Raw genomic sequence first — 14,459 nt, 5'->3', positions numbered from 1 at the left:
GACAGCTCCACGCAGAGAGAGAGAGAGAGAGAGAGAGAGAGAGAGAGAGAGAGAGAGAGAGAGAGAGAGAGAGAGAGAGAGAGAGATGGCAGAGGGGGTGGGTGATGGAGGGACAAATCAACGCCCCTATCAATTCACCAGCCCTTAAGATATGGAAACGAGGCTGCCTCTGCGTCGTGTTGGACCCAAACTTTCATTACGCAGCAATAAAAAGAGAATTTCCATGAAGTGAAACCATTAATATCTTGGTTTAAAAAAACAACAAAAAAACACTGAACGACTCCTAATGAGGTCGAGCTCCGCAAATGGTATTTTTAAACTGAGAGTTCACACTCAGATTTTCCTCTTTCATCAACTGCATTTTGTATTTCCAACGAAACTTATGAAAGTTTTGTCATAAAGAAGCTTTATGAGATTTTTTTGACTTAGTTTTCATGGTGTGGTTTGCAGCGTGGTAAAACCAAATGCTAAAAGTGATTAAATGAAAATAAGTAAAATCAATCTTCTCTTTTGGGCTTTTCTTTTTTAAATTAACATGATCTTCTTTTTTGAATTAATTAAACCAGGTTTAAGGGGATTTTGTTTTTACTGCTGTTGGTTTCATATTGTGGTCAGTTATTATTAAACTAATTGACTCAAGTTCTTCAATTCTGATCCAAATCAACACATTTTTACCTGAAAATGTGACCGATGATGATTGATCACCTTCTTTTAACTCATGTTAAGGATTGTAGAGTGTTTAGTTGTTTAATGTGATTAATTTAACTTGGAAACAAAATGGATCAAATGTCCAGATTTGTTTCCGATTAGGTCATCACATTAAACTATCCAGTTGAAAACTTGGAGTCGCTGGTTTCTTGCTGTGGTTTCGATTGTGATTACTTTACATACTTGAAATGTGTAACCTTTGTTTTTATTTACTGACTTGAATAATTTAACATTTCACTTATTTAAGTTCAGTCAGCTGAAGTCAGTGCCACAGACTTGTGTATTCGGTGAACAACACTCAAGTACAATTCCAAACAAAAGTAAATTGTCAGCTGTGTTCAGGAATCTTATACGTTTTGTTGTTTTTAGTCGTTTTACTGAAGGAAATTTCGGCTACTTTTGACTTTTTTTTTAACACGTTTTTAACACAATTCTTATTTTTACTTACAATTTTGGAGTTGAATGACCTAATTATCATCACTGACCTGATTATTTTCAACTTTATTCAAATAAGTAAAGTTGGATTTTTTAAATGTTCATTAATTGGCACAGAAGGAAAACTGAATGGACTTTTTTTTCAGGTATTCCTGATTATTTATTGGTGCCTACAGTGCGGTTGAACGTGTTGTGTAACAATGGATTCCTCATAGACTTACAAGGTTTCTGGTCAAGTCTTCACCGCCTGCAGAATCCTGCAGGATTGAACTACTCGACGCTGGATTTTACCCGTCTGAAGGGGAAATCTCTGGTTTAGGAGAAAGTGTGAATCTCCACATCACGTACAGTCAGGAATGTGAGAGTGTCTGCCGCCGTGGCCACTCGTATTCTTTCCAACTGCGATCGCAGCTCTGACCTGAGTGACTTAACAGAAACAAATGAAAATATTTGGAATACTTCAAGGTGAATTTATGCTGCAGACCTCCGTCCTCTGTCTTTTGTTTCAAGGCCTCGGACTGTTTCCTTTGGCTGATTTCAAGGTCTACCTGGACAAGTCCTACTTAACATCCCATTTCTTGTAGCTTTGTTCAGTCTGTTCTCCCCCCGCCGGGTCCCACCGCGCTCACACGTGCCCAGAAGCTATTTCACTTCCAATCCTTTGAAAAAGAATAAGTCAATGCGGAACGTCGCAAAGTCAACAAAAAAGTCAAATTTATTAGGACGTATTTCGATCTGGGAAACGTTGCCATCAAACAAAAAAGCGTCAGCGCTTGAGTAGGAGTCCAGTTCCTCACAGTGGTCCCACGGGGGAGCCAGAACAAACCGCTCTCTGGCTCCAGTTTACGTTTTTGCTCCAGAGGTGATTTATATCAGAGGGTTCAGGGGAGGTCAGGCCTGTTATATGCCTGACATGTTTGGAGTATGAGAGTGATTGATTGGTGATTCTTCAGAATAATAAGCTGCGATGATTAGTCTGCTGCATGGTTGCCAATGTTGCTGCTAACTTCCTGCAGAGACGACCTCGCTAAGTGGTTCCCAACCTCTTTTCCCTGGACCCCCTGATTTTAGGACGAGGAGAGGCCGCGGACCCCTTTCATGTTGCCTAATTTACCAAAAACACTGCGGTCAAGCCAAATGATAGCCGACACACCCACTGCCACCAACATACGAGAGCAAGAACTTTCATTCTCCATTAAATTCAATTTCATTTCTATCGTGCCGAATACATCATTTGAGGGGGAAGACAGACACCAGAAAATACCTGTGGTGGACACAATAGATGCCCTTGTCATGTTACTGAAGCTTTCTCCTCAAACAAACCAGTTTTCCTTCCAGACGGTTGAAAAAAACGTGGCAAGATCAGTTTTCATTGAATTCTTCCTCAGAAACTCAGTGAAACAATCCTCCTCCTCCTCTGACCAAAGGATTGTAGCTCATGAGGCAGTATTTCTGTAGAAACACAAACTTTCATTTAATTTTTTTTATTAATAATGAACCAGCTGAGACACAATCACTTAACTTTTGATCTGAACTCATTGCACTTGTTTACTGCATAAGAAATAAGCAACAAATAGGTAATGGTATTATTTTACATGTTGACAAATAAGACGTTAGTAGGACTTCTATCAAAGCACAATGAAACAGCCAATTTCAGGATTTCACAAGATTTTGTTCTCACAACGACGAGGACATGAACATTGCAAGGATCAAACAATCGATCGAAGACTTTAGGGGATTAAGGCAGACCGATCACCTCTGTATTCGGTATGAGGACATACCGAGGGGTTTGGAGTCTCTGCTTGCACAACATGTTGCCCGGAGACATTGAAAACGCTGAAAACGTTTTGAGAAAAGATTGTCTGTGTTCTCGCGACTGTTCATCTTAACAGCGATTTGTTCTCTGCGCGTGGCTTCATTACAGAAAACAACTAACCTGTGCCCTGGTGTCAATGGCTTACCACCACTACATCATATTCAGTGTTTCTGCTGTTTTCAACGGTCATCGTTTCCCAAATGTTGTTGTGGAAACAAGAAACGAAAATGCCAAAACAATATACATTCACTTGGAATCTCAGATAATCTCCTCTGGATTTAAAAGAGAGAAAGGAGCAGCAGATTCTGGACTAAATAACCTCTTCATCTTTTGTCACTGGTGATCGATTCCTGTAGAGATGTCCTGATACGTTGGAGAACATTAAGGACCTGCAGCAGGTGGTGAGTTTGGCATCATATTTTCCACTAATCCACTTTAGAGACATTCACACTGACTGGTTACAAAAATCCAGTTGCATTTATCTTCAATGTATAGTGCATTTATACAGAATACTTGAGCTTTAGCCTTTAAGATTTCAATGTGTCCCTGTTCACCCATTCTGATCGACCACTTTTTCAAAAATGATGCAGATTCATGACATTACTGAACTCTTAAAACTGCATGAATGGGATGAACTGTGCATTGAAGCCAAGGATATTAAAGTGGTGCAGAATGTTGTAATTCTAGTGTCATGACTCTAAAAGTTGGACTCCATGACGACCATTTCCAAGAATAAAACACTAAACACCCTGAGGAAAGATTAACACTATAAATATAAATATAGCATGTCTTAAACCAGCTTCATAAACTGCTGATGTTGGATCAATCTGGCCTTCCTCAGCCTGCTTATATTACATTTTAATATAAAACTGTAAAGACATCTATACTGAAACGATAATTTGTAAATAGTTTAGCAACAAACTAAGTCGATATTTCAATGTGGATGTTTATAAGAGACTCACATTGTCAAAAACTGACTTTTAATGGAATAACACAATAATCTGTGACTGAGAAGGGTTACTTCATGATAATTAACCTCCTGGACCTGGTATCCACATAAGTGGGCATCATTGTGGGTTGTCTACATCACAATCTAAAATTAGTTTGGGTCTCATGAGGTTGATTGATGCATATTTTGTGTAATTCAATTTCTTTTGACAAAGCATTAATTCAAATGCCGATGACATTCTCCTTGATTTCATTTAATCACATATGTCCAGTGTTCTGAGATGTTGGGTTTGAAATGTTTGATGATCCACATAAGAGCAACACAAAACGCACCAGCATTCCTCAATATACAAACTTGAAGCTGTTGTCTGGAGTGTGCTTGATTGCATTCAGCTCCACAGCCACTGAAGTGTCGCGTAAAAAGGTGTCAGTATGTGATGGGTTTCGAGTCTGAATTACAATCCCAGGTGAGAGTGTGAGGTGTGTCCCTGTGTTTCCTTCAATGCGTGTGCTGAAGGCACTTCCATTCAGGTGCGAGCGTTCACAGGGGTGTAATGGGGGAGTCACTCCAACAATGGGGCTCGATGATGGGACTGATGGCTGCTCTTTACGGGGTGATAAGCGGAGGGCGCGTATTTACCCAGACCGGATACTGATTTGTTTATTGGAATACACAACTTGCAAAGCTTCATAAGCAGATTCATGTGTATTGTTGGGAATCCGGTGCGTAAAAGGCGAGAGTTTCTCTGGTGTGATAAGCAGTTTATCTCCGAAGGTATATTGTGCGATGAATGCACTCAATTCGCAAAAACAAAACAAAAAACAAATCCACAAGGCTTCAATCATTCATTCAAGTTTGAAATAAAAGCTTTTGAGAAGCCAGGAGAGCAACTGCACCTCAGCATGTAATTATCGATTGTGTAAACCCACGCCGACGGATTGAAGCGCAGCGTTTTAATTCGGCGTCTTCTTCAGCTTAATGAAATAAATCAGCACATTTCCAAATAGAGTTCGTTTATTTGAGCTGAAAAAAAAGAGAGGAAATGACCTGGAATTCAGACAGACTATTAATGAGCGATTTATCAGGAGACTCATTTAGGAAAATAAACACTCACACAGCTGATATATTTATCACAATGATCAGATCATCTGGAACGAGTTTAACTGCGGAGGAATCTCTATTTTTTTTTATTATTATTATTACTTTGAGTGTCTTTTGGCTTGAAATGTTTGCACTTGGCTCAACTAGTAATTGGGGGGTGAGCTGTGATCGTTATCCCGTAATGATTTCAGACGAAAGTCTTTCATTAAAATGTTGAATCGATGCGCGTTCCTGTAAATCTGCTGGTGTTTGCGAGTGTGACGCGGGGCCGCATCTCCAGTGCGCCGTCACACGTTAGAAGAAGCCCAATAAAATCGATTAGTTGTGGACGTGGATGCTGGCAGTTGCGCAAATGTACCGATTTAGATTAGAGCTTGATTAAAAGCAGACCAAACATCCCCCATAGACGCTTGATTTATTTATTTATTTCTCTTATTTTCATACCCCTGAATGCGCAACAGGCCAGAGGTCCCTCCACGGGGAGGCTGATCTGAAACTCAGCTGTCATGAGGAGGAGGGGGATATATTCATGGGTTTGTCAGTTGCAAGGCCGAAACGTGACTTTAAATGCACGTTATCCTAAAGGAGGAGTCCTTGCGTTCCGATATCAGCTGTAAATCATGCGTAATGTCACCAGGGCGCAGCCGGATGGATACAAACTGGGATACTTGGCTCTCCATCAGCGCCCCGCTGCGTGTGTTTGCTCTCTGCTTTTACTGTCAGACGCCGCTGCTGGAGGGTCATAAATGTGTGTCGTATAACTGTATCACTCTCTCCTCCTCCTCCTCCTCTGACTACAGGGGACCGCATCCTGTTTGCTGCCCCACGGACCGGGAGGTGTGAATATTCTGCTGCTTGCAGATATACAGTTGGCACAATGTACTCGCCAGTAAATAAAACTATACCAAATGCCTGAGATAGCCTACTAACATCAACCAGGAGCGGAAAAAGAAGGGTTAAATTTGTGAAGGCACAAAACTAAAGGCAGCCTTGACTTGACTTCTCTCTTAAATAATAAAGTTAAGTCTTTCTCTTTGTAAAGAGAGCGCATATGACTTCTTCATTTTCCACTGTCAACATTGATATCAGTTTGGACATGTCCCCTTGGATGCCTTGTTCGTTTTAAACATCTGGTTCTTCTGCTCAGTTATTGAACAATCCAACATAATCCGAAGCAGCTTCAATTGTGAAAAAAAAAACACAGAACAAACTCAGAACAAATCAATTTATCATGTCAACTATCACATTGAGTAACATTTAGTTTTGTTTTTATAGTAATAAAAATACAACATGCAAGAATAAATCAAGTCCGGTCCAACGCTTCCCGTTGTAGGTTCAGCTTTGAGTTGTAATTCCTTTCCACAGGTGGCAACTTTGCACAAAGTCTGACATCACTTAATTTGAATTTAATCCAATATATCGGCAAATAAAAGATAACAACATGGCAGGGTGTTGAATTTAAAAACACAGATAAACATTTTCTCTTGTTTCCATGTTGCTCCACATAGTTTTCTCTAATGGACACAGCAGTTTGTAGCATCATTGCACGATGGTGAACGGAGTTCAAATATATAGCATTTTTCTCCACTGCTTCATCAGTTTTGCTCAAGGACCCCTCGACATGTGGACAGACTAATTCCAGATTAATCTCGTAACTTTTCAAATTGACAGACATCAAACTCTACCAACTGAGCTCGAGCCACCTCATGTATGTTAACTGGAAGAAAACAATTGACCTAACTGGACAAAAACACTTTTTAAGCCAACTGACTTTATTGGATCCTTGAAAAGAGCCTCATCGGGGACTATCCTTTATATGTCAACAGTCAGTTCTCTTGAGATTACCTCGAGCGGGTAATTAAATCAAGATCTGTTTCTGTGTCGATAGACAAATCTTATAATAGCTAGTTTCCACCTTTATCCTGAACTCACCGTTCGGCTCGCTCTGAGTCAGCAGAAGCCAGAGGAAAGCAGATTTTAGCACTTTTTTTTTTCTTTTTTTTTTTTTTTTCGCCTAAGCATGAAGAGAAAGCCAAGACCTTCTCTTTTAATTGAATTTCAGGATAATTAGCGGTGTGATTTGACTGCTGTTCATACGGTGGTTTGGAAACATTCGAAGCAGGGCATTAAATACTGTTTTACTACCGCAGTTATTTTTAGTATAATAATAGCTTAAAACTGGATGTGGAGCTGCACCACTGGAGCAAACTGATTCAGACGGAGCAGCTTTTCGAAACAAGCACATTAAAAGTCATTTCACATAGAGATACACATATTAAAGGTTCATTTAACAACCCAGGTTTCCACTGAGTATTGATTTTCTCTCTCTCTCTTTTTATAAAGCCAAACGCAGATACTTTGCTGATGACCTGTGATGGTTGTGATCTGTTACCAGACGATATTGTGAACTAAAGATGCATTTCAAAGTGTGACTATCATGAAAACGTAATTACTTTCATGATTACACCATGGCTATAAGTCACCAGTCCACCACAGTGCAAACACACAGATAGACAGACAACTCCACAAAAAGTTGTATTTTCCCTGCTCGTGCTGCGACGGAGGGTTTTCAATATGTTGCTCTCTCGAAGCTGTAATCAAAAAGTTCAATTTTCAGTGACTCCAAACTCTGATGTCGTGTCAAACAAACAGTCGAATTGCAAGGAAAGTTTTCAGTTTTCAGTTGGAAAAGTTGTTGTGTAAACTGGTTCTCAGTCCGCTGACAAACTTTATAAAAATGACGATTCCCATTTCCAACGGAATCATGCGCCAAAATTCCTCAGAACTGTGTCACTGAAAGAGGTTCTGAGCTTGTTTGGACAGCCGAGGGGAAGGAGAGGTTTTATTCGTTTGTCAGACATATAATGAATGCACAGCAAAATTACTTATCTGTATTTAGCCCATCCATAAGGAGCAGTGGGGTCAAGACCATTGCTCAGTGACCCACAGTGGGATTCAAACCTGCAAACCTCTGGTTGCATTTTAAACCTCTATGCCACATTTGCATCAATCTAGTCCCAACTGAACTATACAGTATTACTTATCTGAGTCTATCTTCGCCAGCTTGACTTCATCCATCCATTTTTTATAGCGTTTTATCTGATTTAAGACCTCGTTTACACAACAAGTGAAAATGCATAATTATTGCATTTTCGTTTCAGAAAAGCACTTACATGGCCACAGTTTGGAAATAATGTCTGTTTACATAGAAACGGCAGAAATGCTGCAAACAATGTATTTAGCATGCCAGACCATAAGGTGGTGCTGTTGGCTGTTTTTGTAATGAAACCACAAGCACATGTATACAGAGAACAATGCACATTAAACACGTCCAATGGGGAGTGCATGGACATTTATATGGACAGACAGCCAAGTTGGATTGCTATTCTGGGTGACGCTCAACTATAAAACCATCTAGTCACGCCACTCTGGAGGCCGCCATTCTTGTTATTGTCCATCTACATGTGCATGTGCAGAGGAACATTTCATTATGGCCGTGGTGCACATGTGCAGCAGTAGAGTTTCAGAAAAAATTCCACTTTAAGAGCCGTTTTCAAAAAGTTGCGTTTTGAGTAGCATCAATGTCGTGGGCACGCTACCAAAATGTTTTTCAATTTCTCCCTGGAAAACCTTGTGTGAACGAGGCCTAAGAATACTGGTGTTGATTCCTAGACAAACACAACATAAGTTAATGTATGTTATTGGATTGTGAGAGGAAACGGGAGTACTGGGAGTAAAATGTTTTCCCAGGAACAATAAGCAAACTACACACAGGAGTGTATGCCCCTGCCCCCCCCCAATCCCCTGAAATTAGATTTGACATTGTTTTCACAAGAATTTCTACCTGTGGGCTGTTGTTTGTGACAATGTAAGCCTGCAAGCAAATGATAATTAAAGAAACAAAAGCCAAAAAACCTATTTGAAAACAAAATTACAGGCTGTAACACTAAAGGATCAAACTTTCTCAGAGTGTATAGAAGAGTGGCCCCAATAAAGCTCACAGGACAAATTCACTTTGAATTTTATGGTATGTGAGCCTCCCTTCCTGTATTCATTTGCTGGAAATGCACCTTAAAGACCTAATTATTTGTGACGCATGTTTACACAAACAAACGGTTACACGAACTGCGGGTTTCCCGTTGGATTCCTGCATCATGAGCACGTGGAGGGGGTGGGGGGTGGGGGGGGGGGGGTTATTCTATCATGGGCAGACATCTAGAGAGGTTAACTCACAGTCACAGTCACAATCACACAGCAACTGCAGTCTTCTTTCTAAAGACGTCTTTTTTTTTGGCACTCCTCGTTATAGCAATGATTGGAGTAATGAATGATTCTCTGGTTGTCTTTCAGCAGCCACATGTAAATGAGGAGGGTTTATGTTGACGGTGCAACGTGAATGAGTTACAGACACACGGGAACCTGAAGCAGGAAAACACAGACCGGCCCACCACCTTTGATATCTGAATTGCTGTCTGCAATATAGGTTGTGTGAAATCAACCACCATAGGCAATTAACTGGCCGGAGCTACGTCCACGTGTAGTGCCAACATGGACATTGTTTATTTTGACACTACAGAAAGAATAGCTGTGGATTTACAGTGAAATGCCCCCAGCGTTTAGCCAGCACCAATAAATACCCCCTCCCTTTTCTGTGTGGTAAGAAAATGTGATTGTTAACACGTTCTTTCACACTGAATGACCAAAATGAGACGCGAAAGAGACAAACTGTACTAAAGTTAACATGCAACAGACCGTCAAAGACACAAAATGACAACAAGGCAATGCATAATGACAAGACTCCCACCTACCAAAACAACCACAAAGACATGCAAAATGCCAACAGGAAGATGCCCAATTATCAAAATAGGACAAACAACAGGCAGAATGAAGAGATAGAGGAGCAATGTTAACCAGAAAACAAACAAATAAACTGTGAGAACTAATTGAAACAAGTAGGAACCAACAAGACAACCAACCCTACTGGCAGAATATATGTAAAATTGCTAAAATAAGAAAAAGAATGCACAAATCCAACCTGAAGAAATCCAAAATATTGCAAATTTGACAATAACTATATACAAAACAACCAGAAAATGACAAAAGAGACACCTAAGGTGATCAACATCACTTGTCTACAGACAAACTCCTTCCTTTATTTGTTTGGCAAGAACACTGGACAACACGTGATTGATAACATGTTCTGTTGTGACCAAAATGACAAAAGACACAAACTGTACCAAAGTCAACACACAACAGAACGTCAAGGACACAAAATGGCTACAAGGGGATGCATAATGACGAGAGTCTAACTTACCAAAACGACCACAGAGACACAAGATGTCAACAGGGAGATACACAACTATTAGACCGAAGATAAATACGAGCCATGTGAGCCAGAAAACAAACAAATAAAGTGTGACCGCTAAGTGAAACAAGCAGGAATCAACACAACAACAAAAAAGCTATTGAAAAAACTATGTTGGGGTTTTTTTTGAGAGAGATGCAAAATTTCTCTAATTTGACAAACAATATGAACAAAACCACCAGAAAATAACGAAACAAAAAAAGACAGAAATTGTCAGGCATCTCAACAGGAAGTACTCCACCATCGATTTGTGTGGCAAAAGAAATATGACGACATGTGATTGCTAAGGTGTTCCATCGGTAAATGACCAAAATGTACATCTGACTTTTACTAGAAGTGGACGAGGGAAATAGTCAGTCGGCCATTGTCGTCTAAGTGCAGCCTCAGAGTGGAGGTGGGAATAAACTAAAGATGAGACGGATGGGCTAACGGATGAACTCACGATGAAGAAGTCGCCATGGACGATCATGTTTGCAGATGACACGGTGATCTATATCGGAGAACAGTGAGGTTATAGAAGGTGGAGGTAAGAAACGAGAAAAAAACTTAAGGGTACCTTGAATTAAAGTTAATTAAGTTCGTGCAACAATGACAATGATGTGCAAAGACGACAAGTTACCGTAAAGTTGTGGAGCCTTCGAGTCACGTGTTTACAGACCAGAAAAAGAAGGTAATTCACTTGATTTAAATCATCACACAAGAGGCATAAACCAAACAGAAATGATAACAAACACAACAGAAACTCTGAAGTACCTTGAAGAGGGAGAGAGACTGCGATCATTGTTTTCGGGGTCACCGCAGCAGATCACGTGATCGGCATGTTTGATTTGGCACAAGTTGACACAACTCTTACTCTTCTTTCTTTCTTCTTTCTTCTCTGAAAGACCTTCTCTTAAGGACCCACAGCAGTGATGGTTTGACCAGGAAAGTTCTGGTGACAAACTTGTTTTTGTAACTTCTAAGGGCTGCGCAAATAGGAATGACAAAATGGAACAAGAACAACTATAGCGTAACCTCTGTACTGCCACAAAGAGAGGACAAAATAGGATGAAAAGGGCTAAACTGTGACTTCTAATCTACCAGAAAGATCTTTAAAACGACAAAACCTGGACAAAATCAACAGATATTTGACTTCCAAATTCCTACAAAGAGATATAATCAGATGAGAATGGCTGGGAAGTGACAACCACAAAAATGTGAAGCTACAAAACAGTTCAAAACAGTGCAGATAGTAGATGGTAGAAAAAAACAAAACAAACAACAACAAAAAAACTGTGTGACCTTCAAATAATGGTGAATGGATGTTTTGAAATGAAAATAGCTCGAATATGATCTCAAATCTTCAACACAAAGATAAAATGGGGGGAAAAAAAACACAATATGGGATGACTTTAAATGTCACAAATAAACATGGAACAGCAAACTGAAATAGTAAAAACCAGAAAATGATCTCTAAACTGCCATAAAGAAGTTAAAGTGACAAAACAAGAGAGAACAAGGTGAGATGTTTATTCAAATGAGTAAAAAAAAAAAGACTAAAATGTCACACACAGAAAGGTGACAAAAAGATTTCACAAGCCCGATGGACAAAGCAGCACAATGAAAACAGTAAAACAACTTTAATTAGAAGCACAACAGACCTAAAATGAAAGTAATAGGCTCAAAATGCTTCTCATGGAACCCCTGAAAATGCATAAAAACTGCAACAAACGAGACATGAAAACACTTGAAAGTGATCCAGAACGACAACAAAAGAGATCACAGATGCGAGAAAATCCAACATCTCCCAAATGTGACACAAAAGAAACCCGGAACTGCCAAACTCCAGCCTCCGAACGACCACAAAAAGGGAGAGAAACGACCGACCGAAAGCCACATCTGCATTATTTATGATTGTTTTGTGAGCGTGTCAGTGAGGGTGTGTGGTCCTCGGCGGGGCGCAGAGGACACTTCCACGTCTCTGCCCGGGACACCCAATGTCATTTATGACATTAATTATCATGTATTCTAAAATGCAAATCTACACAGCAACCCATTCCTCTGTCTGTGAGGTAAATGGAAAGCTCTGTTATTCACCTCAATCTGAAGTGTCGCAGGTTTTCAAAGTCCGCCGTGGTAAAAGCATTAATGCAAAATTTATGTAATTTTACTGGTTTTATTTTGCTCGTGTATATATTTGCAAAAGTGGTATCTTCATCGCAGTGTCACCCAGACTGTGATCATCAATTGCTGTGTCCTTTATAAAGAGAATAAGAAAATAGAGAATAAAGTAACTGTTTACAGATAATCAGATTGAATAATTCACGATTAAGTGAAATTAACCATTTATAGAGCAGAAGCTTTTTCTTTTTTCTTTTTTTCCTAAGCAGTGAATTACAATTACTACTCGGTCCACGATTGATACCCGGCCCATGTGATAATTAAAATGAGAAAACAGGATTGCGGACGCTTTATAATGAGCAGCAATTCAAACCCGTTAACTACGAGTTGTTGAAATATGAATGAATTTTAGTCCGTTTCACACTTTCTAACAGATTCTTATAACACATGTGTGGTGTTCTGTTTTTTGCTTTTTTCAGACTGACTCGTGAAAGTCACAAATTTAAAAAAAAGACTTGAAACATCTGAGTGTTTAAATCCTCCAATGGCCAATGGCCCTCTAAGGAAACCTTACAAAGAGAGTTCATGTATGAAATACAGCAACAGATCTACTTTACTATGATTTTAGATGGATGGATGGATGGATGGATGGATGGATGGATGGATGGATGGATGGATGGATGGATGGATGGATGGATGGATGGATGGATGGATGGATGGATGGATGGATGAATGAATGAATGGATGGATGGATGGATGGATGGATGGATGGATGGAATGAGGCCAATACATTAGTAAAATCTTTACATTTAAAAAAGCAGAAACTTGAATTAGGTATAATAAACTTGTAGCTACTTAAGTCCAACAATGTCGTACGTTCTTCATCATGACTCCTGCTCAGCGGAGGAAGCAAAGAAGAAAGTACACGCTGCCAGAAGTGCACACATGGTATGACGGGTTCACCATCCTTCCTGGCAGAATCGCCCACGCCCCCCTCCACACACCCCCACACCCCCATCACCCCCTTCTCCTGTCGACCCTTTGAAATCCGCATCACCCCGCTCCCATTTCTGTTTACAAGAGTCAAATTGCTTCCACACACTTCATGCTGTGAAAACAGATAGATCTGCAGAGAGAGAAAGAAGGGGTGGGGGGGGAGAAAGAGGGGGTTTGAGCCAGGAGCGGTCACGGCACGCGCATTTTTTATTCACGCGGTAAATACCTCCCCCGTTTAACATCAACACACAGTCATCTTGATGACTGGTCTAACAGGCGACAGTCTAACCAGCTTCTCTTTGACTCATCGGTTATTACCCAGTCTGAGCCACCGCTGCACTGATTTCATGCATGCACAACGTGAACAACACACAATGGAAAATTGGCCCCGACTCGTCCTCAGAAAAGTACCCCGAGCGAGCTCCCTCTGATTGACGCTTGCTGTAATTAATTCAAAGTACTTCTCTTTGCCTTGTTCTTCTTCTTTCTACAACAAGAGTCCCACTCTGGGTGGTCCGGCCAAATATTTTCCAAACAGGCAAACAAGGTCACTAAAAAACGGCAAAGGAGAAGATGGGTCGGGAGGGTGGATGTGGGGAAGGGCGGGGTTCCCCAAATGGATCTACATCACTTAATCATAAACCAAGCGCTCACAGGCAGAATGAAGGGGCAGTGTCAGACCTGCCAAGGATAAATAGTCCCCGGCACCAGTGGTTCTTCGAACAGGGTCTCGGGAGCACCGGGGATCGAGGAGAAAATGAGGAAAAGTTTAGACTCTCATTATTTCCTTTGCCAGAATCACATAAAATGAAGCTGCGTCCAACACCAGAATCCAGGAGTCTGTTTAGTGAAAAGCCAGCGAGGAAGAGACATGGACGAGAGCTGAGTAACCAGAGGCAATAAAACAGAACTTTTAAGTCGCCTCTCACCAATAAAATGACACATACATGGCAGGAGAAGTGTTACTTCCATCATTGAATTCACCATCT

This window comes from Lipophrys pholis, assembly GCF_963383615.2.
Source record: "Lipophrys pholis genome assembly, chromosome: 3".
Taxonomy (NCBI): domain Eukaryota; kingdom Metazoa; phylum Chordata; class Actinopteri; order Blenniiformes; family Blenniidae; genus Lipophrys; species Lipophrys pholis.
This window is presented reverse-complemented; position numbering follows the sequence as displayed.